This window comes from Chiloscyllium punctatum, chromosome 3 (assembly GCF_047496795.1).
Source record: "Chiloscyllium punctatum isolate Juve2018m chromosome 3, sChiPun1.3, whole genome shotgun sequence".
Lineage (NCBI taxonomy): Eukaryota > Metazoa > Chordata > Chondrichthyes > Orectolobiformes > Hemiscylliidae > Chiloscyllium > Chiloscyllium punctatum.
Window position 1 is genome coordinate 131,501,580 of NC_092741.1, and position 27,222 is coordinate 131,528,801.

Genomic DNA, 27,222 nt, shown 5'->3' on the forward strand with positions numbered 1-27,222 from the left:
TCTCTGGATTTGTGTTGTCTTGTCCTGTGAGAGAGAAGGAATTGTAATAGTGTGTGTTGAACAATCTGTTTGCGTAATATGATTACCATTGTTGAATAGTATGTGCAAATGATGAATTGTTATTGGCAGGTTTCAAGCCATGTTTAGTCTGTGAGGGTGCGATGGAAGATATGAACTTTAGGTATGTATCCTGATTGATGGATTACATTAGTAGATGAGAGATAGGAGTGTGGTCAATTGACTGTTGTCTGATCTGAGGCTATTGGTATTCCTTCGGGAATATGATATTTTAAAATGTATTGACTGGCATTGAGCACTTTTGAGAGGTTATTGAATTGCTGGTATATTGCTATATCCTCAGGACTGGATGTCTGGTGTTGACCTTCAGAACTATCTGCTTTCACTACCTTCGGTGAGGTCTCCAGACATCCCATTTTTGCAGGACATCTCTCCTACTTTGCGTTTCTTCTTTCAATGCATGTATGAAGACTTTGAACAGTATTTCCCACACGTTGTATAATTCTTCATCTTTTCCCAGGTCAAGTTCATTTCTTGCTTGACTGCCAGTGGTGGGCAAGTTGTTGGAGGGAATCCTGAGGGACAGGATGTACATGTATTTGGAAAGGCAAGGACTGATTAGGGATAGTCAACATGGCTTTGTGCATGGGAAATCATGTCTCACAAATATGATTGAGTTTTTTGAAGAAGTAACAAAGAAGATTGATGAGGGCAGAGCAGTAGATGTGATCTATATGGACTTCAGTAAGGCGTTCGACAAGGTTCCTCATGGGAGACTGATTAGCAAGGTTAGATCTCACAGAATACAGGGAGAACTAGCCATTTGGATACAGAACTGGCTCAAAGGTAGAAGACAGAAGACAGAGGGTGGTGGTGGAGGGTTGTATTTCAGACTGGAGGCCTGTGACCAGTGGAGTGCCACAGGAATCAGTGCTGGGTCCTCTACTTTTTGTCATTTACATAAGTCCCTCAGATTACAACAGGATCTGGACCAGATGGGCCAATGGGCTGAGAAGTAGCAGATGGAGTTTAATTCAGATAAATGCGAGGTGCTGCAGTTTGGGAAAGCAAATCTTAGCAGGACTTATACACTTAATGGTAAGGTCCTAGGGAGTGTTGCTGAACAAAGAGACCTTGGAGTGCAGGTTCATAGCTCCTTGAAAGTGGAGTTGCAGATAGATAGGGTAGTGAAGAAGGCGTTTGTTATGCTTTCCTTTATTGGTCAGAGTATTGAGTACAGGAGTTGGGAGGTCATGTTGAGGCTGTACAGGACATTGGTTAGGCCACTGTTGGAATATTGCGTACAATTCTGGTCTCCTTCCTTCGGAAAGATGTTGTGAAACTTGAAAGGGTTCAGAAAAGATTTACAAGGGTGTTGCCAGGGTTGGAGGATTTGAGCTATGCGGAGAGGCTGAACAGGCTGGAGTTGTTTTCCCTGCAGCATCGGAGGCTGAGGGGTAACCTTATAGAGGTTTACAAAATTATGTGGGGCATGGATAGGATAAATAGGCAAAGTCTTTTCCCTAAGGTTGGGGAGTCCAGAACTAGAGAGCATAGGTTTAGGGTGAGATGGGAAAGATATAAAAGAGACCTAAGAGGCTCTTTTTCACACAGAGCATGGTACGTGTATGGAATGAGATGCCAGAGGACGTGGTGGAGTCTGGTACAATTACAACATTTAAGAGGCATGTGGATGGGTATATGAATAGGAAGGGTTTGGAGGGATATGGGCCGGGTGCTGGCAGGTGGGACTAGATTGGGTTGGGCTATCTGGTCGGCATGGACAGGTTGGACCGAAGGGTCTGTTTCCATGCTGTATATCTCTATGACTCTATTACGCTATGACCTACTGCAGCTAAACTGCACCTTTTCATCAGGCTAACTTTAAGCTGTGCTGGTTAGATTTGAGTGGTGTTAAGAATTTACAATATTGAGTCCCCTGCCTCATGTGGGTAGCTAATGAGCAGCACAGCTATCATTGGCTGCTTCTGCAATAATTGTAATTAACAGGCAGCATGAAGTTGGCGCACTGCCTGCAATTCAATCAATTAAGCATGAGATTGTCAGGCAAGCTGATTCCTGCAATTGTTTTCAAGTCCTGTGCAATTTAGCTTCCACTCTTTCCACCCTGAATTGACACTGTGAAATTTAAACATTCCATCTTCCACTCTTATCTCATTCTTTCACTGCTAAACTCTCTATCTTCAGGGTTTTGAAGACCAACCTTCATATAAATAACCGTTACATAATTTTAAAAAAAATCTTCATTGTGCCCTACATTGCAGGCTTCAGCTATTCCCCTGGGTTTTTGATTCCTTTTTGTCAATATGTCTTTGACGCGCCTTGCAGTAAAAATCACAATTAGTAGCTTGGCTAATTGCTTCTTCATTGTTAAGCTTTCTTTTCTGACATAACTTATTGGATTCCATTCACTCTTGAGCCTCATACTCTTCACAGAATAGTTCATTCAATACATTTCTACTTCTTATTTTTCTACCTTTCTTGTGATGCTTAAAGAAGAACATTCAATTCTGAACAGTTTTGTATACTTTATAAAATAAAGATATGATTTTTTCCAAAATTCATTAAGTGTTTTAAAAATTATAATCTGTGCCATGTTTTTCTTGTCTAAAATAATAATAATGGAAGTACTTGATTACTGTATATTATCTAAAATTATCATCTAAAAATAAAATAAATCAGTTTTTAAAATAAAACATGTTGTACTTACTATTAGGCAACATTGCTTCAAACAAAATGTCAGAAACAGCCAACCACAGCTAACTTTTCTCTTCCTTAAACATTTCATTGACACAAATCTATATTTAGGAATGAGCAAATTTGTCCTCAGATGGTACAGCCTTAGCTATATGGTAGTCTGTTATGCCTTTGGTTGATAGGCTGGGTCTCCAGTTCCTGTTTCCATATCCCTTCTGTCCCAGCAGCACCCCCGTTGAAAGGAGTGTTCACAGTTCTGAAGCTGTGCAACTCACCTCTTTGTAGCCTGTTAGAGATTGATATTTGTGACATTGTTGCTTGTTACAAAATAACACCGAGAACAGGGCAGATTTGGCTGAACTGGATTAGGAATGGAGTTTAGCAGAATAGATAGTTGAGGAACAATGGCAGACATTTAAGAAAATAGTTCAAAATTCACAACAAAGATAAATCCCAGTGAGGACAAAGGCTTTCTACAAAGGGAAGAAACCAAGGAAGTTAAAAATAGTAGCAAATTAAAAGAAAATACAAATAATATAAAAGATTAGTGGTAAAGCAGAGGATTGGAAAACCTAAAAATGACCAAAAAGAAAATAAAGAGAAAATAAACATGGAGACAAATCAGCAAGTAATATCAAAACTGACAGCAAACATTTAAGTATTCTACAAACTGTTTCTCAAATTGTCTGTACCTTTGATTGTGGACTGAAATTGGAAAAGGACTGCTTTAATAAAAGCAAGGATTGTGGAAAAGCTTGCTGAACTTTAACAAATCAGGGTTGCCAACACTTGTTGCAAGTGGTGTTTATACTACTGGTTTGCCCACCTACTGTGGGAAAGTTAATTGTAGCCAAACTGGCACAACGAGATGTGCAAAATTTTGATTTGGCTGGCAACAATCAGCCAATTGGTCTGTGAGATGGTGATCAGTTGTCAATGACAAAGACTTTCCACTTGTCAACTATCTGGCTCCCAGGGAGTAGAACATCTTGTAGGTGTGAATAGTATGTGCAGAAGCCTCTAGAATTCTGAAAGGGAGGTGATATCTCTCTCTGAAGTAAAACAAAACTAAAACCTGAAAAAACCCAATTTATTTTCCCTCATTAGTGGCTGTAAGTTGTGGATTTTAACCATTAACTAAGAAATTTTGCCATTTATGAAGCGGCCACTTTGTGCCTCCTGCAAGGAAATGAAAGGATCTGGAGAAGTGTGATTGAAGTGCAGCAAGTCCTGATTGCAAAACAGTTATCTCAGTGGACTCTGGACAGGACTTCCCAGTTTTCTGTTCATCCATAACATCAAATTTTTATTTTGACTGTCTGTACTGTCAGTATGTGTGCGAAGGGCAAGTTTTATTAAGTGGGTTTGAGTTTTAACTAGTAGAGTAAAATGTCAACAGATATTTGCTGTTTACCTGTAACTAGAATTTATTTATTTATAATACATAGTCATTCTTGATAAATACAGAAACCTAGTCCATGCATTTTATTAACTTGTGTACTTTGATAAAATCTTCAGTTTTGTGACAATGCTAGTTATAGTGGGCATTGATTTCCAGTGCACTAACCCAATGAGGTGTTAGATTAGATTAGATTACTTACAGTGTGGAAACAGGCCCTTCGGCCCAACAAGTCCACACCGCCCCGCCGAAGCGCAACCCACCCATACCCCTACATCTACCCCTTACTTAACACTACGGGCAATTTAGCATGGCCAATTCACCTGACCTGCACATCTTTGGACTGTGGGAGGAAACCGGAGCACCCGGAGGAAACCCATGCAGAAACGGGGAGAATGTGCAAACTCCACACAGTCGGTCGCCTGAGGCGGGAATTGAACCCGGGTCTCTGGCGCTGTGAGGCTGCAGTGCTAACCACTGTGCCACCGTGCCGCCCATCTGTGCCACCGTGCTGCCCAGGTGTGACAATATATAAACAAGAAAGAGGCTAAAGTGAATATGGGCCGCTTAGAAAATTAAACTGGCAAAATAATAATGGGGAACCAGGAAATGATTGTGGAATTCAATAAATTCATCAGTCTTTGTGGTAGAAAACTTTAAGAGCATTCCAAAAAAAGAAAGCAGAGGGATTTGAGATTTTTTGTGCATAAATCACAAAAAAAGTATAGCTTACAAGTTTAGTAAGTAATAGGGAAAGGAAATGGAATATTAGCCTTTATTTCAAAGGAAAAGGAGGCTTATTAAATCTATATAAGGTACTAGTTAGCCAAATCAAGAGTACTGTGAAGAATTCAGCTGCTATTTTCTAAGGAATGATTTATTAGCATTGGAGGCAATACAGAGAAGATATCCAAGGATGCACAGACTAGGTGGATTAGCTATAGGAAATGCAGAGTTACGGAGATGGGGTGGGCTGGGATACGTCTGGGTGGGATGGTCTTCAGAGGATTGGTGTGGGCTTGATGGGTCAAATGGTCTGCTTCTTCACTGTAAGGATTTTATGATTCTAAGATTCAATTGGGTGAACCTGGGTATGACGGGAATTTATTCGGCGCAAACTTTGCATAGGTTAGGCCTGTACTCATTGGAATTTAGAAGAATGAGAGGAAACCTTAGTGAAACAGACATTTCTTAGGGGCTTCACAGGTGGATACTGAGGGATTGTCTGCCTTTATAGTAGAGTCTAGAACCAAAGGTCATAATCTCAGAGAACTGTATTGTCCATTTAGGACAGAGGTGAGGAGGAATTTCTTCTCTCAAAGGATGGTGAGTCTGTGGAATTCTTTCCTACAGAGGGCTGCAGAATCTGGATCACTGAGTATATTGCAGGTTGAGATATACAGATTTTAATCTGCAAAGGAATCAAGGGTTACAGGGGAAAAAAAAATAGGAAAGTGGAGCTAAGAATGATCATATCAGCCTAAATCTCATTGAAAGGCTTATTTCTCCTCATTTGTCTTGTGACATGATCTCTCCATTTTAGCTGTAGAATACCATGTGCTCAGCAGACAGATGAGTAAATATGAAATGACTAGAAAGCAAAATTCGTGATTTTAGTAGAAATCAATACATGTAGATTAAAATGCAACACCGTGAAAGGAAAGTTAGCACCAATTGATAATTGGTTTAAAGCATGATAATTTGATAAACAAAGGCAAACATTTTTACCTTCATCAGAATTTGGTTGCTCAATGTTACCATTGCAATGTCAGTTGTGGGTCAGCTGGTACAATCCAGGACTTGAGCACTATAATCATGGCTGACATTTCAATGCAGTGCTAAGGGACTATTGCACTGTTGGAAATGCCTTCTTTTGGGCCATACCCTCTCAACTGGACAAATAAGATTCCATGGCACTATTTTGAAGAAACGGTGGGGCGTTTCCTTGGTGTGTTGAGCGATATTTATCCCTCAGTGATCATCACGAAAGCATATTCTAATCTTAGAGTGGAAATTTGCTGCTATGTTCCCAATGTACAAGTAACTGCACTTCAAAAAATACTTAATTGGTTGTAATTTGCTTTGGGTTGTCTAGTGATTGTGTGTGGTGCTGTATAAATTCAAATGTTTTGTCTTTAGTGACAATCATGAAACTACTTTGCCATTAGCAGGGAAATGCAGATAAAGTTTAACAATAAGATGCTAAATATTTGTAAAAGGGACACGACGAGTGCTTTTGACATTGATAACAAAATTGTTGTTATTTCTGCATTTAATTCAAAACCTGATATGAACTTTAGTTTTAAGTAATTAAAACAGAATAGATATGTTTATGGAGCTATGGTTTTCCTTTTTAAATGCATTGAGTAGAACTGCAAGATGTTCCTCCTCTCCTGACTGAATCACAGGCATTATGTGCTGCAGAGATCTGCCAGACTCACTGCTGACTCTCCAAGCTAACTCGGAATGTAGGTAGCAGGAGACTAAAGAAAAGCTGGAACATGAAAAAGATAAATTGTGAAATACTTTTTTGAAATCTGCACTCTGTGGATTTTATGTCCACGTTTAAAAGCAATAATAAAAATGCAGGCAGTTTGTCGAACAATATGTTTATCCCAAGTGAGCCACTACAGTGTTTCTTTATGAATTGAAAAGTGTGAACAAATCATGGTGAGGGCTGAAATGCCTTCTATTGCACACATCTCATTCATGCAAACTCTGCACAGTTATATAAGAACATGGGTGGTCTGTTCAACACCTTGGGTGATAGCAGCACACTTACCCTCAAGGAATATGTGTTAGGTGGAGTCTGGGAAAGATCCTGTGATTGGATCAGAAGTCTGATCACTGTGAGGATTAAGTGGAGAATTGGTGGAAGTCTGTGACTTGCCTGAGGTTTGGCCAGTGTACTGTTGGTGTCAGCTATATTTTGTGGGTGGAGCTGACATGAGAGAATTATGTGTGAGTTGCTGAAGACCAGAAGCATCTTTAATTTTGTTTTGTGGAAATAAGGACACTTGCAGCAGTTGAACTTTGGGAACAGTGATGGTGCATTTGGCACACTTGGTGTCTGAAAGAAACTATGTAGAGGATATTGATACCTGGATAATTCAGAGAGGTGTCTGAACACAATAATTTAGGAAAAGTATCTACATCCTGTGAAAACTTGTGGGAGAGGGTATTATCGGAGTACCATTGATATGCTCTTGAAAGCTTTGAATGGGTAGCATCAATAATAATCACACTTCAAAGGCTGTTGCTTTGGATGCCAGATTTCTATAAAATACAATACTCCCACCATCAGCTGAAAATAAATTACCTGATCCCTGCCAAATATATCTTTAATTACAGGCATCAGGGGACAAGTGAGAAAGAGACACAGAGAATGTATAAGAAAATGATAAAAGAATCTGAAAATAATTTGGATTAAAGTCAGTAACAATTTAATGGTAGTTGAATTATACTCTCTGAATTTAAGAGCTAAAATTGTATGGAAATATTGGAGTTAATGTTTTACACATACATATGAACTTGTGAGGACAAAGAACATGTGAAGGATCCATGTGCTGAAAGGCAAATCTGTCATTCAGGAATACTGCGGTCAGTAGTTGCTCAAAAGACTGTCAGAGGAGATGGAGAATTCATTTTTTATTTTTCAAAGGTTTCATCTTTTTATAAACTTATACAATAAATATTATTTGAGCTGTGTTCAAGCGTAGCCAAAAGATTATTTTGTTGACAATCTTCATTCCATTTCATTTAATAGGATACATTTTAAAATACAAAAAAACCCCTTTAATCATATTTTAATATGTCAACATATTAAGAAAAGAAATCCTATGTCTCCATTGCTAAATGTTAATAGTTCCTAACTGACAGATTAACTGTCTGTTCTCTCTGCACAATACCTAAACTCAACAGACAAGTCGTGAACAATTCTCTGGGTAGAAGACACAAAACCTATTTGCCGTTTAATATTGATAATGTTGTAGTGCATGCTCCTCTTCACTTTTCTAGTGAGTTGCTGTTTCTCCGCCATTGGGTGTAATAGAGATTTATCACACATTCTTTCACTTAATCCCAGACTCTCAAACTCGAACTCCTCAACAGTTGAAATGTGGTTGTGATATGCAGGTTGGACACAGATTGCCTAAACAGGAGGGACTTGACCCTAGCTGACAACACAGCATTAGGTTTCCCCTCATCATGTAAGCTGGGAATGCCTCACAACTGTTTAACTAGCAATGGCCCACGGATGTGTGGGTGCCTCTTTGCCACTGGTAAAACATCAGCCTTAGTGCATAAGTGATTGGCATGGCACTGGCTTGATAGCACCTGATTTTCTATGCCATCCTCCCCTCCTCTGACAGCCTTCTCCCACTCCATATTCACCTTAGACAATTTTCAGACATCTCTGGAAGCTGCATTAAATTAGGTAACTTGTGAATACTAACAAAAGACATCATGGCTGTATATAAGGATTTCTCAGCAAATTTAACCAGCCTTTAGGCCAACCTGATTTACTGAGGTTTAGGTATAATTAGTGCAGCTCGCAATCATCAGCCATGAAAACACAAGTTGCTAAGTGGAGCGAAGAGAAAATAAAAAGCTCTTTCTAGCTCCACTGCATTGCTGAAAGCCACTGTTGGCTTGTGATCAATCCTCCCATTGCTTCCATTCTTATTCCTCCCTTCAGGATGTACAAGGATCACCTGAGGCAGAAAGCCCAAAGTGGAGCATTGTGTTGCAATAATTATGACAAACCTCATGTACGTTTAGAGTTAGACTGCTCTTATTGTTACAATAAGGCTCAAAACTCAATTTCAGATGGGACACAGACCTGCTGGTTTAGGTTCACACTGTACGCATACTATCAGCTATGTGTCCAAGAAGGAATCGTCGATTTTTACTTCCATATAATTGGTTAGGCAGCAGATAAAATAACAGACCACATTTTGCGAGCAAAATAAGGTCTATGAATAACATATACTGTTATTAATGAGCAAGAGTTACCCTGTAAATTGTGAATCACCACAAGTTGCTTAACAGTTTCCACCATTCTACTGTTAGCTTCATAAAAAAAAGCATGTTCAAGCTTAGCAGCACTGTGACTTTCATGAGGTTGTCACATTAGCACAGTAATTGCCTATTAAACTCAGCACAGGAATTTAAATGAAGTAATTAATAGCATAAGTGACCTTTCAACAATTGTTAATGACTGCCAATCAACCTCTCTTGTTCAGAAAGTCAGGCATATAGAGTCTCATATCTTCAGAATGCGAATTTCAAATTTTTAAGATGTCTTTTTTTTATTTCCCTATCTGTGTCTGCTGTCTCTGACAATCCAATATTTCTTTCCTTCTCTCTTAATGATAGATTTGATATTGATTTCACTCACTTTGATGCTTCTTTTCAGTCTTTCCTTTATTCATTTCTCAATTATTTGAACACATTAGTTAAGGAGATACACATTTATCCCATTTTCTATTGAAATCTCTAATTTCCTGTACTTACAGCAAGTTTGTAGGCAAAAAAAATTCAAACAGAAATGCTCACAATTAAATGAGTTGTTTCATTCCAGCAACATTTAGCCTATCATGTACATTTTAGGCATCTTACCATTAAGAAGGATATCAAGGTCAGAAAAAGAATACAAGAGATGATACCAGAGATATTACAATAACTGTAGTTCATTTCCTTACAACACAACGGAGACAAAAATTTAAATCTTGCAGAAATTATCAAATTGATGTGAAGTATTGATAAATTACATAGGAAATAAAAACTAATGCCATTGGTTTATCCATCATGACCAAAAGACAAAGTGAAGGAATTTAGTTATATAAAGGGTTGTCATTGACACCCTTGTTTTCAAATTACTTTATGTCTTTCCATCCTATCTCTGAGTTCACCTGCAATCCTGTAATATTTGAGATCTCTGCTCCTTCAATTCTGGTACTTTGTACACCCCATATTTTAGTCATTACATCATTAGTGATTGTTCTTCCAGCTAACATTCCCTCTTTAAATCTCTCGGTCCATTATAGCTCTTTTCTTCCCTTTCAGATGCTCCTTAAACTCTAACTCTTTCATCATACTTTTGATTATGTTACAGACATGGGGAAGAGGTGAACTAAATTAATCCAATGTTCCTATTACATTTGGAAGAAAGGTGTTTCTCAAACATATTTGTTTACTTCTTCTTTTAAAAAATAAGCAGTGGTTTGTTTCAACAGCCCTGTTTGTGAAATGTAAATTAAAAAAAAAAGACCTGCAGCAAATTCTTTAGGGTTGAAACAAAGCGGGCTTCATTACTGCATTCAAAATCCGGGATAATGATTTGTAACATTCATTCACAGATGCGTCACTCTGAGAGTGAAAGAAAATAGAAAGGGAACACATTACAAAATGCAAATTATTAAAAATTGAAGTGATTGGAATTAGTTCATGTGAATTTGAGTTGTCTAGTTAAGGTTCTTTTGGTTAAAGCTCACTTTTGTATGAGCTCAGACACAGACAAATTGCTGATGAAGGTGTAACTATTGAAAGCTGGGAATTGGTTAACCTCACGGGTGAGACCCAGGTTTCCTTTTAAGAATTAGACCTTTGAGGGATATCAAAGTCAGAGGCACACATTTAGCTAAGCTTAGAGCTGCTTACTCTTTGGATTTTACATAAAGACCAACAAAATTCAAATCTATATAGTTAAAGATTGTTTTAAAAAATCAGCAATTTCAGCCATTTGACAGTCTTCTGGTTGAAACGCTCAGTTAATGAGATAGTTTTGATACTCCCTTGTCAGAAACCATTGTGCTTTTCCAGAAATAATTATGGGAGCCATTTGCAGCATGTGAGGCCATAATTGGTTTTGAAGGAAATCTGTGTTAATCAGACATGGTTGATGCTGACATCTCATTAATTAGTCCTTTGATTTGGAGGTGCCAGTGTTAGACTGGGGTGTACAAAGTTTAAATAACATACTCCACCAGGTTACAGTCCAACAGGTTTATTTGGAAGCACTAGCTTTCGGAGCACTGCTCCTTCCTTGGCTGGAATGTTCACACAATGCAAAGCAGTGTCACATTCCAGGAAGTGTGGTGATGAGTTTGTTTTTGTTGATTGGAAGCAGTTAGCTTACTCATTATATGTTAAATAGCATTCTCTTTAAAATATGGCCAGAAATATTTCTTTTAAAAGGTTTAAAGACAAGATAAAATTGTTTTCTTTTACAAGTGACCGATAGATCTCTATCCACCTACATGCTTGACATCAACTTTAATGTCTTTTTATGAGAAATCTTTCTGATTTAAGGCAATTGGTGAAAGAACTAATGGCGATGATAAAGAACTTTTTTGTGCAACTTGGGGTTAGTATCTGAAATATACTGCCTCAGAAGATAGTGGAGACAGATTCAGTTAGGGTTTTCAAAAGGGCACCTCAAGACTGAAAAACATAATTATGGAAAGAATATTGAGTGAGATGAGCTGAACTGCTGTTGCAGAGAACTAGTGTCGACTCAATGGGCCAAATGACCTATTCCTTTTCCATTTCAATCTTATGATTGTACGATTCTCCATGAGGGGCCCTTTTATGTAGTAGTGGTAGTGTCCCTATTCCTGGACTGAGAGACCAGAGTTCAAGTTCCACCTGCTCCGGAGATGTGTAATAACATCTCTGAGCAGGTTGATTAGGATAAATAGATTAAGAAGAAGAAAAGTATGATTCTCTGTGATTCAGTTTCAAATGTTGTTATTTTTTAATATTCATTTAAGTGGATTGAGTTTCTTTTATAATGACACAATATAAACACAAGTTATCATTATTGTTGCAGTTAACATAAATATGGGGCATAGATTCAAATAAGTTGGGAGCAGATATAGGACTGAGTTGAGGAGGAATTTCTTCACCCAAAGGGTTGTGAATCTGGGGAATTTCCTGCCCGGCAAAGTTGTTGAGGTCACTTTGTTGAATGTTTTTAAGGCAAAGATAGATTTTTGAACTGTAAACGAATTAAGGATTATGGTGAGCTGGTGGGTAAGTGAATCTGAATCCGTGAAAAGATCAGCCATGATCTTACTGAATGGTGGAGCAGGCTCAATAGGCCAGATGGCCTACTCCTGCTCCTATTTCTTATGTTCTTATGAAGAGATTTTGACTCAGACATTTGTCTTAGACATTTTTGACAATGAAACAGGATCAGTTGACCTCATGTAAATAATTTACTCTTATGTTCATAAAATGCATGGCAAAGTTCATTGAAGATATTCTGCTAATGGGATTACAGTAAATTATGCTTTGGTCCGTTTTACAGATGGTGGTGGAAATGAATTAACAGGAGTGGGAAACTAGGCTGACTATGCCGTCCTGAATCAAAACCAAATCACAATTCCCTGACTGTAATTAGAGCTAACACAAGTTGACTTAGTGTAGATTGTTAGTTGATAATTTTATCCATTTATGCCTGTGGGAAGCTGGGTCATAACTTTCCATCTGCCAGGCTATACTGTCCCTGAATAAAACAGCCAACTGATACATAAAAGGACAAACATTACAACCTATTTCTTGGGTATTTTAAAACAAAAGATAAACTTACGTGGCAGGGTTTATAGATTTCAGCACTAAACCTTTGCTACAGATATTTAGATACGTTTTGCAATTTAGCACATCAGGTACAGAGTGTTGACCATGGAGATCACTATATTTAATTCAAAACTTGTATGATTTTCTCTTCACGAACACACTAATCACGTGAAACTTGACAAAAGGAGATTAAATCAGAAAAGTTATCCTTTGTTCACTTTTTTGAACTCTGATCTCTCTTGCAGGTATGTTAGAAATTGACAGATTATGTGTTTATAAGTACTATTCCCAACATTTTGAAGAAAAAAGTCAGTCCCTTAATTTGCATGTGTAAGGGTCTTAACAACAATTTCGAACAATTTGGATTTGGAAGGTCATCAAAAATAATACTGCATCAAAGGTCAGTCTGGTAAAACTGGGGCCTCATCGAAGGACTGTCTTATCATATCTCTAAAAAGCTAAAAATAATCTAGTTTTGCTAACATGCATAAATATTATTTTTTAAGAGATATTTTTATTGAAAATGTAACATGTTTTTACAAGTTTACAAATAAAAAAACCCTGAAGTATAAACATTGATATACAATTAAATCTTAAATAAATAATAACCAAAATCTATCAAACAGATAAAGGAGTTACCGAGAAAAAAAACAAAACTCAACTAACTACTGATCTAACCTACAACTAACCAGACTGTATGATTAAATCTCTTACATTATTCAGGGAAAAAAAAAGACGGATAACACAGAAATTGAGCAGTGAAATACATGCTCGGAATATGTTAACATCAGATCGTAACAAAACCTGTATTCGTGCGGGATTCCTCTCCCAAGGGGCCCCGGATCAGCCAGGTTCGCCATCTCAAGTAAATAAAAGCCCTTGTTAGGATGGCTGAAATACCTGTATTTGTGTAATTCAAGAAGGGCTGCCATATTTTATGGTTTGGTGCACCATATTTGTAAGGAAGTCAAGGGCAATATATTCCATGATTATTCTGTGCCAATTTGAAAATCCAGGGGGGCCCTCAGCCACCCATTTTACCAAAATATTTTTCCTTGCACAGAAAGAGAGAATGGAAAACAATCTCTTCCCGCGCATATCCAGGGAGGGTAAGTTCGAAAAGGACAAAAGGAGAGATGCTGGATCCACTCTAATTTCCGTTCCCAAGATTTCTGTCAGAGCACTTGCTGCTTTAGTCCAATATCTATGGATCTTATGACAGATCCATAAGCAGTGTACAAGAATGCCCACCTCTATTTTACATTTGGGACACATTGGAGATGCTCCTGCCTTAAATTTTGCCAATCGGTCCAATGCTATATGGGCCCTATGAAGGATCTTCAACTGAATGGCCTGAGTTCTGTTGCAGATGGAGATTTTTCTGGCATTTTCCCAAATGTCATTCCACATTTCTTTAGAGATTTCCAGCCCCAAATCCTGATGATTTAGCAGATTGTCCATATCTTCCGATACTTCATCATGTAATAAATGATAAAGAGTGCTGACCGAAGAAACCCCCATTGGCCATAATACTCTACGTTCTCTGTCTGATTTAAAAGACTATCTAATAGCGGAGAGTTCTTCTGTATGTAATCTCGAATTTGGAAGTATCGAAAGAGGTCTCTATTAGGTAACCCAAATTTCTGATGCAGCTGTTCAAAGGACATCAGCACCCCTTCCTTAAACAGATCCCCTAAACAGGAGATACCCCTGGATCTCCAGAGTTTGAAAGTGGCATCTGTAAGCCCTGGTTGAAATCGCCATGATCCCACTATCGGAGTATAGGGGGATGTTTTATGTGAATTGCCCTCATTTTGCCACATTATATTCCAAGCTTTAATTGTATTTAGTATTATAGGGTTTTTACAGTGATCTGTGATGATTTTTCTCTTGTCTAAAAATAAGAGGTTAATAAGTGGGCATTTTACTTGAGAAGCCTCGATGTCCAGCCAGATTGAATGGGGGGCAGACAAGACCCAATTGGCTATGTAGCTTAATAGGGAACTTAACTGATATTTCCTAAAATCTGGAAAATCTAGTCCTCCCCTTGCCTGTGGAAGCTGTAGCTTCTACAGCTTAATGAGGGGCCGTCTATGATTCCAGATGAAGGAACCCAACCAGCCATACAATTTACGTAGTGCCAACCTTGGCAGCAGCACCGGAAGCATTCTCATAGGGCATAGAAGACGGAGCAGGACATTCATTTTAATTAGTGCTATTCTGCCTAACCAGGAAATTGGAAGGTCTCCCCATCGCTGGAGGTCCTGCCTTATCCTCTCCAGTAAATGCACAAACTTAGCCTTGTATAGCTGGCCAAATACTGGGGTAATAAAAATGCCTACATATAAGAAACCCTCCAGGGACCACCGAAAGGGAAAGTGGGATCCGTCCAATAGGTGGGATATACTAGCAAGGCCGCCCATTGGCATAGCCTCCGATTTTGAAAAATTAATTTTATAGCCTGAAAATGCACTAATTGTATTAATAAATTGGATTAAGCGAGGCATAGACATCAGGGGATTACTGAGAAATAGGAGAACATCATCTACATAAAGGGTAATTTTATGTTTACCTATACCAATCTTCGGAGCTGTTATATTAGGGTCAGCCCATATAGCTTCTGCTAGTGGCTCAATTATTAGCGTAAATAGCAATGGTGAGAGAGGACATCCCTGAGGGCAGCCCCTACCCACACTGAAGCTATCTGAGCCTAATCCATTGGTAATCACAACTGCTTTGGGATCATTATAAAGTATTGAGACCCATTTGGTAAACACCTTTCCAACACCAAACCTTTCCAATGTGTAAAACAGATATTACCATTCAACACTGTCAAATGCCTTTTCCCCGTCTAATGAGACTACTACTCCTGGTATCTTTCCCTGATGACAGGCTTGAATCACATTCAAAACCCTTCTAACATTATTGGATGACCTACGGCCCTTAATAAACCCCATCTGATCCTCCTTTATGATGTATGGCAATACCCTTTCTAGCCTCAATGCTAACGTTTTAGAAAGGATTTTAAAATCTACATTTAGCAACGATATTGGTCTGTGTGACGTGCAATCTTCTGGGTCCTTTCCTTTTTTGAGAATACTAGAGATATTCGCCTCTTTCAGCGAAGGCGGGAGACAGCCCTGACTGTATGAGCAGTTATACATGTCCATAAGTGGACCAGCCAATATTCCTGTAAATTCTTTATAGAATTCAGCTTGAAAGCCATCTGGGCCAGATGCCTTACCACTCTGAAATTGCCTGATTGCGTCAAGTATTTCTTGGCTTGTTAGGGGAACATTTAGGACCGATACCTATTCCGGAGTTAGGTCCGGAAAGGTCAAGTTTTAAAAAAATAACTGCATCCTCCTCGCTCTATCTTCGCAATCCTGCGATTTATATAAATCAGAATAAAATTTTATAAAGGTTGCATTAATCCTTTTATGATCATGAGTCAGAGTACCCACACTTTCCTTGACAGACGTGATAGTTTGAGACGCCTTTTTTTCTTTGTTTGAAATGCTAAGTATCTACCAGGTTTATTGCCAAATTCATATAATCTTTGTTTTGTAAATAATATTTCCCTCTTAGCCGTTTGGGTAAGTGTGGTGTTCAGAGCTGTCCTAAGGGCCATAATCCTTTGCAATTTGATAATAGAAGGTCTGTCAGCGTATGCTGTTTCAGCTGCTTTTAAGCGGAGCTTCAACCATACGCTGTTGTTCTCCCTTTAATTTTTTCTGGGTCGCTGAGTATGAAATGATCAAACTTGGCGCGTCAGCTTTGATGGTCTCCCACATCATTGGTGGGTTGCTAGCCGTACCTGAATTAATTTCTAAAAAAGTTTTAAATTCTTGAGAGAAGTACTTTACAAATTTACTATCTTTCATCAGGAAGGAATCCATACGCCAATGCTGGGGGCATGTCTCATTGTTCCTCGCCTTGATTTCTATATATACAGCAGCGTGATCAGAAATTGTTATAGTACCTATTTTACAAGATGAAATGGAATTTTTAAAAATCGAGGGGGCAAAAACCATATCAATTCTGGTGTGACATTTATGTGGATTGGAGTAAAAAGAAAAATCCCTGCCCTGCGGATGAAGGCATCTCCACACATCTATTAGTCGTAATTCTTTGTTCAAATCCACCAATTGTCTGGATCTGGGGGATACTCCTGCAGTACTCTTGGGAATTCTATCTATTTCCGGATCCATAATACAATTAAAATCTCCCCCTATAATTGTATGATGAGCACCGGAGCCATCAATTTTGAGAACACTTCCATTATAAATTTAAAAGGATGTGCCAGGGGACAATACAGATTTAAGATCCCATATTCCTCTCCATTTATCAGAATATATCGTCCAGATTCATCTTTTATCTGATTTGGGATATTGAAAGGGAGATTCTTCCGAGTAAGAATAACTCCCCTACTTTTTGAGCTGAAGGAAAAGGAGGCCTGGTCAAATCCACCCTGTCGTAATTTCAAGTGTTCTTTATCCAATAGGTGTGTCTCCTGTAGAAGAGCTATATCAACCCTTTCTTTCTTGAGGTTTGATAATATTTTCTTCCTTTTGATTGGTGAATTATTCTCCTTGACATTCCAAGTGCACCACTTAACCGACTGATTAAACATAATCGTCCAGGCAAGTACGAGACCCCTCGGGAGAAGAAACCCTATCCAAAACATCCCGAGCATAGAGCATATAAAATTTCTAAAAATAAAGGCTCTTTAATACACTCACATCAATACAATAAAAAACAATTTCTAAATAAAAAAATTAAAACGTATTTAAAAGGAGATTTTCCCCCTTGTTCCCAGGGGGCATCACTTTCTTTCCAAAAGCCCATCATATCCTCTCCCAACCAGTGCTCCACCCTTGACCCAGGCACCACACAATAGGATAAAGAAAATTCAAATATACTACAGAGCTAGAGTTAACAGTGAGTACCCTACCCCTCCCTCCCCATCCACACCGACACCTGGATATATTTGGTAATGTTAATATCATGTATGAACATATATAACTATAAAATTACAGTCTCAACAAATAATAATGAAATATTGTAATACAAAATAACAGGGGAAAACAACCCCGCTCCTAAAAACAGAGATAAAATAGGATAAGCCAACACCTCCCCCCACCTACATTAACTAGACCCCCTGGTATATATATATATATATATATATAAAGGGGGGGAGAAAATCGCTGAGTGAAGAACAAATAAATAAACCCCTCTCCCCATCCCCGGAGATAATATTAAACAGTAAGGTAATGAAAGGGATAAAAAAAAGGGATACACCGGAGTGGGGGGAGGGCAACACAATATCAATTAACTCTTACAATTTATCTAAGAGAGTCCAAAAATTCTTTGGCTTTCTCTGGTGATCTGAAGTTGTACATGGACCCTTCATGGCTAAAGCGTAGCTTTGCTGGGTAGCGCAAGGAGTACTGAATGCTCAAGTCCATTAAATGCTTCTTCGCTTCGTCAAACGCCTTCCTCTTTTGGACCAAAGCTGGGGAAAAGTCCTGGAATAACATAATCTTGGATCCTTTATAAATCATGGCTTGGGGATCTTTCCCAAGATTTCTGGAAGCTTCTAAGAGCATCTGCCTCTCCTTGTAGCTCTGCATCCGGAACAGGATCAGGCGGGGGCGCTGGTTCGAGCTGGGCCCGCATATTGCAACCCGGTAGGCCCATTCCACCCTTACCTGGCCTGATCCAGCCTCCAGATTTAAAAGCTGTGGAAGCCACTGCTCAAGGAACGCTGTAAGCTGGCCTTCCTCTTCCTGTTCGGGAAGGCCCAGCAAACGAATATTTTTTTCGTCGATATGATTTTCTAAGGTCCGGACTTGCTGTTCGAGAGTCCGGACCCGATCCATAGCCGATTCTGCTGTAGTCTCGGAGGTCATGGCCTTTAGCTCCACCCCTCCGACTTGGCGCTCAATTTCCTCGATGTCTTGGTTGTGCTTTTGTAGCGCGGCCGAGAGTGAATACCATCTGCATCGGGATTCTTTGATGAAGGCGTCGATCTTCGCCTCAAGTTTGGAAATTACTTCCACAAGGCTAGCCACCATAAACAGGTAAGTCCCCCGGGGCAGCTGCGGATGCCTCTGCTGCAGCGAGGGTGGGGGAGGGGTTCCTGCCTGCTGAGAATTGCGGGCTCCTTTACCTTTAGTCATTTTTACAGGAGACTAGACTGTTTAAATTTAGTACTGAGCAACTAATTACATTAAGTAAAAACTATTTTAAATGATTTGGTGAGTGTGGTGGGGGTGGGTGACCCACTTTGCCCAAGTCTTGGGAGGACCACTATAGACTCAGACTTCCTGGGTCGCTGCCATCTTGGATCCCCCATAAATATTATTTTAAGGTGAAGTTGGGGGCGGCACAGTGGCTCAGTGGTTAGCACTGCTGCCTCGTCCCAGGTTCAATTCCAGCCTTGCACAACTATCTGTGTGGAATTTGCGCATTCTCCCTGTGTCTGTGTGGGTTTCCTCTGGGTGCTTTGGTTTTCTCCCACAGTTCAAAGATTTGCAGGTTAGGTGAATTGGCCATGCTAAATCGCCCAAAATCTTAGGTGCATTAGTCAGAGGGAAATGGGTCTGGGTGGGTTACTCTTCGGAGAGCCAGTGTGGACGTGTTGCATTGAAGGGCCTGTTTCCGCACTGTAGGAAAGCTAATCTAACCTTTTAGGAAAAAGCAAAAGTAGCTTTTGGGAACAAATTATATTCCTAAAGCATTGACCTAAAAATTGATACTCAGCTCACACACCTACAAAGCTTGATGCAGGAATTAATTCTAATACAGAAATTGCTGGAAAAGCTCAGCAGGTATGGCAGCACCAATGCAGAGAAACCCGTTGAGTGACCCTTTCTTAGAAATAGGAAGGGTTACATGACCTGAAACATTACCTGTGATTTCTCTCCATAGATGCTGCCAGACCTGCTTTTCCAGCAATTTCTATTTTTGTCTCTGATTTACAGCATCTGCAGTTCTTTCGGTTTTTATTCATTCTAATATGATGCTATTCCAGTACAGAACATCGGAAAAGATTAGAATTCAGTAAATTTTCTTACGAGTCTCAAAACTATGGCGTTGAGTTTTCAGGTTAGAACTTTAATCTCTGCATCAAAATGGATTTCCAAAATTAAGAGGTAAAACTCATCCCTGGTTGATTTGCAGATGGTATGTAAATCAGAGTTTACACACAGGACAATATTGTTTAGTGCACAGAATCTTTTATCTCCTGTTCTGTTTCAATGGGCTGCTGAACACAGAGCTGCTTTTTAATCACTTGCTTACACTTATGCATAGCTGAACAGCATTCCCTTGATGAGAGGCATCAAAGAAGCTCACTAAATCTTCAGAATTATTTTGCTGAAACCAGCTGTATTCACTGCTTATTTAAAGGACCGAGGAGAAAGTGAGGACTGCAGATGCTGGAGATCAGAGTCAATTACTGTGATGCTGGAAAAGCACAGCTGGTCAGGCAGCATCTGAGGAGCAGGAGAATCAACATTTCGGGCATAAGCCCTTCATCAGGAAAGGACCTTTAAAGGACCTTGCCTTCAAAAATTGTTTTGCTGATTAAAGCTGAATTTTCATGATTTTAAATATTGCCTTGCATCATTTATCTCATGCAAAAGGGTCACATGCAATATAGTGGGCAGGATGAACATGCTCCCAAGCAGGAAAAGTGCAGCAACCATCATACTAGTGAGGTCAGAGGCCGAGGTACTTATGGCTTGAGCCTGAAACAGGCACTTGTTATTCTCATCATGTAAATAACAGGCCTCCCTGGGTGCTGACTGTGTACTAGAGAACCTTAGGGCTGGTTATTTCATGTTCCTGTCAAGTGTGGTTTCTGCATGAGGGAGCATGTAATACAGGTCAGGTGGCCAGCCCACAACCTTCTCACCCATCCTCAAGTTCACTGCCTATTATACAGGCTGATGAAATTAGCAGCTTGTCCACCAAATGTAAATACATAGTTAAGACTTCATTTATCTCAAGAAAAACTCAATTGCCCCCAAATTATGCATGTCATAGAACAGTTGCTATTGGAATGTGTGCAGAAATTGAAGAGTATGGTGCTGGAAAAGCACAGCTAGTCAGGCAGCATCTGAGGAACAGGAGAGTTGACATTTTGGCACATTCTTGAGTCGACACATTCTTGAGTCGACACAGGAATGATGAAGAGCTTATGCTCGAAATGTCCATTCTTCTGCTCCCTGGATGTTGCCTGACTGACTGTGCTTTTCCAGCACCTCATTCTTTGACCTCAAGCATCTGCAGTCCTCCCTTTCTTCATGCGTGCAGGAATCGGCATTAAAAAGCATTTAAAATGGTGGGAAGAAATAATAATTAAAATAATGCCCTTTATTCAGTGGGGATTCTCCCCAGCCCAAGATTATCTCCTTCCTGCCTATTCAGAAGTATTTAAAAGCCCGAGCACCCAAATCCTCTTGCTCCTTTCTCTGAAGTGTCAAAGAAACGTACCCAAGCTTTCCCACTTGCATTATTCTGGTCTCTAATGGCTCCAGACAGCGGGACTCCCTCCTGCTGAAGGACAAAAGTCTCACTCTGTTCCAACCTAGTCCTCCCACAGTTTTTAATGGCTGCTGGGAAAACTTGTTGTTGGCCTGTCGACTTGCCATCAACTTTTCATAGGAGTGGGGTGATGAGTTTTCTGCCCCCAGTTTCCTAAATATATTGATGGCTACCGAAAACACAGGTTTTTAAGTATTACATTCTAGCCTCTGTTTGGCTTTCTCTCTCTTGAAGTCATAGAGATATATAGCATGAAAACAGACCCTTTGGTCCAACTCATCCATGCCAACCAAATATCCTAAATTAATTTTGTCCCATCTGCCAGCACTTGGCCCATAACCCTCTAAACCCTTCCTATTTATATACCCAACCAGATGCCTTTTACATGTTGTAATTGTACCAGCCTCCACCACTTCCTCTGGCACATCATTCCACATGCGCACCACTCTCTTGTGAAAACATTACCCCTTAGGTCCCTTTTAAATCTTTCCCCTCATATCCTAAACCTGTCGCTCTAGTTCTGGACTCCCCACCCCAAGGAAATTTTACCCTATCCATGCCCCTCATGATTTTATAAACCTTGAGAAGGTCACCCTTCAGCATCCAACATTCTAGAGAAAACAGCCCCAGCCTAGTCTTGATCGATCACTCTCTCTCAGAGTCCTCTTTCCTTGTCAATCATTTCGTCCTCTCTGATCTCCACCTTCACCAACCTCTCCTAGAATCTATTGAAGGGCAGCTGTCAGTGATAAAATCAAAATTCTAATGGAAGTTTCCTGACCTCTAAGCTAGGAGGTACAGATCCAAGTCATTTGTGCTCCAGGACTGGATAGTAACATCTCTGAACAGATTGTTTAGAAAATATCTCAAAATTTTAGGATACCCAGGACGGACCTGAAGCTGGCTGGCCTTGTGCTGATGAAGCCTAAATTCAATACCAGATGTGCCTACAGCCTAACGATTGAAGTTGAGGGAACAATCACTGCATCATCTCCTGCCAGGAGGTTGGTGTGGAACACTTTCTAAAATCTTGATTTTTTTTTGTCCCAAATGAAACACAGATTTACTTTCAGTTGATGTATCTAATTTATTGTCTCCAATTCGTGGGAAAACTGATTCTCAAAACATTACTCCCTATATGTTCAAAAACCTTAGCTTCCTTAAGAAAAAACAGGCTGCAGCCTCTCTCACCATGTTTTCCTCCAAAATGTCTACCTTTATAATAGGAAGAGCCAAAGTAAATGTGTCATACTGTAAATAGATATGGATATTGTAATAGCCCTCCCTTCTCTTTTCAGTTGCATTGTAAAAAAAACCTATATGTTCTGCCTTTGAATGCAAAATGTTAAGCCATTTGATTTTTAATTAAATAAATTAAGTAATGTGGAGACAATGTACTTTGTAAAAAAGCATGTGAATTCAATATGAACTGAATACCATGCTGCACATAGTCCACCAGTTAACCCTGCTTCAAATGAAGACTACACTTAGGTGGTTAAAAATGTGTTGCTGGAAAAGTGCAGCAGGTCAGGCAGCATCAAAGGAGCAGGAGAATCGACATTTCAGGCATAAGCCCTTCTTCAGGAATGAGGAGCGTGTGCCAACCAGGCTAAGATAAAAGATAGGGAGGAGGGACTTGGGGGAGGGGCGTTGGGAATACGATAGGTTAAGGTGAGGGTGATAGGCCGGAGAGGAGGTGGGGCGGAGAGGTCGGGAAGAAGATTGCAGGTAAAGAAGGCGGTGCTGAGTCTGAGGGTTGGGACTGAGAAAAGGTGGGGGGAGGGAAAATGAGAAAGCTGGAGAAATCTGTATTCATCCCTTGTGGTTGGAGGGTTCCTAGGCGGAAGATGAGGCGCTCTTCCTCCAGGCGTCATGTTGCTATGGTCTGGTGATGGAGGAGGCCAAGGACCTGCATGTCCTTGGCGGAGAGGGAGGGGGAGTTAAAATGTTTAGCCACGGGGCAGTTGGGTTGGTTGGTCTGGGTGTCCCAGAGGTGTTCTCTGAAACGTTCTGCAAGTAGGTAGCCTGTCTCCCCAATGTATAGGAGGCCACATCGGGTGCAGCGGATGCAGTAAATGATGTGTGTGGAGATGCAGGTGAATTTCTGATGGATATGGAAGGATCCCTTGGGGCCTTGGAGGGAAGTGAGGGGGGCAGGTGTGGGTGCAAGTTTTGCATTTCTTGCGGTTGCAGGGGAAGGTGCTGGGAGTGGAGGTTGGGTTGGTGGGGGGTATGGATCTGATGAGAGTTGCGGAGGGAGTGGTCTTTCCAGAACGCTGATAGGGGTGGGGAGGGAAATACATCCTTGGTGGTGGGGTCTGTTTGGAGGTGGCGGAAATGATGAAGGATGATATGATGTATCTGGAGGTTGGTGGGGTGGTAGGTGAGGACCAGTGGGGTTCTGTCCTGGTGGTGATTGGGCGGGGTTCAAGGGCAGAGGAGCGGGAATTGGAGGAGATGTGGCGGAGAGCATCGTCAACCACGTCTGAGGGGAAATTGCGGTATTTGAAGAAGGAGGCCATCTGAGTTGTTCGGTATTGGAATTGGTCCTCCTGGGAGCAGATGCAGCGAAGGCGAAGAATTGGGAATATGGAATGGCATTTTTACAGGGGGCAGGGTGGGAGGAGGTGTAATCTAGGTAGCTGTGGAAGTCAGTTGGTTTATAGTAAATGTACGTGTTGAGTCGGTCATCCGAGATTGAAATGGAGGGGTCTAGGAAGGGGAGGGAGGAGTCTGAGACAGTCCAGGTAAATTTGAGGTTGGGGTGGAAGGTGTTAGTAAAGTGGATAAACTGTTCAACCTCCTCGTGGGAGCACGAGGTAGCGCCGAAACAGTCATCGATGTAGCGGAGGAAAAGGTGGGGTGTGGTGCCAGTGTAGCTGCGGAAGATGGACTGTTCCACATATCCAACGAAGAGGCAGGCATAGCTGGGGCCCATGCGGGTGCCCATGGCTACTCCTTTGGTTTGGAGGAAGTGGGAGGATTGAAAAGAGAAGTTGTTCAGAGTGCGGACCAGTTCAGTCAGTCGAAGGAGGTGTCAGTGGAAGGGTACTGGTTGGTTTGGCTGGAAAGGAAGAAGCGGAGGGCTTTGAGTCCTTCGTGATGGGGGATGGAGGTGTGTAGGGACTGGATGTTCATGGTGAAGATAAGGCGTTGGGGGCCGGGGAAGCGAAAATCATGGAGGAGGTGGAGGGCGTGGGTGGTGTCCCGAATGTAGGTGGGGAGTTCTTGAACTAAGAGGGACAGGATAGTGTCAAGGTATGCAGAGATGAGTTCAGTGGGGCAGGAGCAGGCTGAGACAATGGGTTGGCCGGGGCAGTCAGGTTTGTGGATTTTGGGCAGGAGGTAAAAACGGGCGGTGCGGGGTTGTGGGACGATGAGGTTGGAGGCTATGGATGGGAGATCCCCTGAGGTGATGAGGTTATGGATGGTCTGGGAGATGATGGTTTGGAGGTGGGAGGTAGGATCATGGTCAAGGGGGCAGTAGGAGGTGGTGTCCGTGAACTGGTGTTTAGCCTCAGTAATATAAAGATCGGTGCGCCAAACTACCACCGTGCCTCCCTTGTCTGCCGGTTTGATGGTGAGGTTGGGGTTGGAGCGGAGGGAGTGGAGGGCTGCACGTTGCGAGGGTGAGAGGTTGGAGTGGGTGAGGGGGTGGACAGGTTGATGCGATCAATGTCGCGGCGGCAGTTGGCTATGAAGAGATCGAGGGCGGGTAAGAGGCCAGCACGGGGTGTCCAGGTGAATGGGGTGTGTTGGAGGTGGGAGAAGGGGTCGTCAGACGGTGGGCGGGAGTCCTGGTTGAAGACGTAGGCGTGGAGGTGAAGGTGGCAGAAGAAATGCTTGATATCTCGCCGCATGTTGAATTCGTTAATCCGGGAGCGTAGGGGGATGAAGGTGAGGCCTCTGCTGAGGACTGATCTTTCATCCTCAGAGAGGGGTAGGTCTGGAGGGATGGTGAAAATACGGCAGGGCTGGGAGCTAGGACCTGGTGTGGGACTGGAGCTGGGAGTGGGGGTGGGGTTAGGCGTGGGGGCGGAGATTGGCGTGGGGGCAGGGATCGGCGTGGAGGCAGGGTTAGGTGTGGGGGCGGAAATAGGCGTGGGGGTGGGGTTAGGTGTGGGGTCGGAGATCGGTGCGGGAGTGGAGACGCATGCGGCGTGGTCGTTGTGCAGGCGAGTGACATCACTGGGGGCGGGAGTAGATGCGGCGACGACAACTCTAGGGGCGAAAGTGGCTGCGGCAAATGAAGGTGGTTGTGGACCCCGCAGAGGCCACGAATCTGTCGACGATGGTCTTCCTGGCAATTGTGGAGGCGGTTGTCTGGGTGGCAATCGTGGAGGCTGCATGGTCGGTGGGGGCGGAAGTGACATAATGGTTCGTGGCGGCGGTTGCTGCAGCGGCCGCGTGGTTAATGGCGCCCGAGCTCTTCTGGCGGCCGATGGAACATTCTGGAATGGTTGAGGAATCTGGAGTGTGGGGGTAAGTACATGAAAGTTTTTGGTACTTACTATCTTTAATTTCCGATATGGCTAGGAAGAACTGTTTGTTTAGTGTATGGATTCTTCCTTACACTTAGGTGGTGCAAAATATTTGTGCATGGGTTTGCTATTTAATTTTAACTGCAATTTTAACAAACATTTTCAGCCAGTCTCTTTTAGCCAATACAGTATCACAAACAAAAACCATTGTGCTGGTGCTAAAGCCAGTTGTGGGAGGGTTGACAGCATAGTAATTCTACGCATACAAATTGGATTTCTATTGTACAATTTAATCTGAAGTCCAAGTTGAACAGCATTGTAATTTACAAAAAAACTCAAGTCTTTTCACTCCAGTAAATCTCTGACATTCCCCGACAAAAGGTAAAATTGCACAACATTTTGATTATACTGGCACAAACACTTTGCTGAGGTAACTGTACCATAAGTAAAAGCAATGACTTTGAGTGAATGAAATAGAAGTCTGAGCAGGCTTAGACTTAATCAAAATAAATTAATCACTGTGAATAAAGAAACCAGGAAAGAGATTTACATAACAATCAATATAATGGAATTGTAGGACACAGGGAAGGTGGCAGCAGCCTGGAAAACAGCTAATATGCTGCCTTCATTCAAAAGGATGACAAAGCAGATATAGACAACCTTAGTTTTACTTTAATTAGAAGATAGAACAGTACAGCACAGAACAGGCCCTTCAGCCCACGATGTTGTGCCGACCATTGATCCTCATGTATGCACCCTCAAATTTCTGTGACCATATGCATGTCCAGCAGTCTCTTAAATGTCCTCAATGACCTTGCTTCAACAACTGCTGCTGGCAACGCAGTCCATGCTCTCACAACTCTCTGTGTAAAGTACCCGCCTCTGACATCCCCTCTATACTTTCCTCCAACCAGCTTAAAACTATGACCCCTCCTGTTAGCCATTTCTGCCCTAGGAAATAGTCTATGGCTATCGACTCTATCTATGCCTGTCATTATGTTGTATACCTCAATTAGGTCCCCTCTCCTCCTTTTCTCCAATGAAAAAAGTCCGACCTCAGTCAACCTCTCTTCATAACATAAACCCTCCAGTCCAGGCAGCATCCTGGTAAACCTCCTCTGAACCCTCTCCAAAGCATCCACATCTTTCCTATAATAGGGCGACCAGAACTGGATGCAGTTTTCCAAGTGCAGTCTAACCAAAGTTTTATAGAGCTGCAGCAAGATCTCACGACTGTTAAACTCAATCCCCCTGTAAATGAAAGCCAAAACACCATATGCTTTCTTAACAACCCTGTCCACTTGGGTGGCCATTTTAAGGGATCTATGTACCTGCACACCAAGATCCCTCTGTTCCTCCACACTGCCAAGAATCCTATCCTTAATCCTGTACTCAGCTTTCAAATTTGACCTTCCAAAATGCATCACCTCACATTTATCCAGGTTGAACTCCATCTGCCACCTTTCAGCCCAT

At 41.4% G+C, this 27,222-nt stretch overlaps 1 protein-coding gene across 10 annotated transcripts in view; it reads right to left on the reverse strand.

Moving 5' to 3' along the window:
• The window catches only part of dlgap2a (discs, large (Drosophila) homolog-associated protein 2a), a 961,527-nt gene that overhangs the window by 160,767 nt on the left and 773,538 nt on the right, over positions 1 to 27,222 (reverse strand). The window lies entirely within an intron of this gene.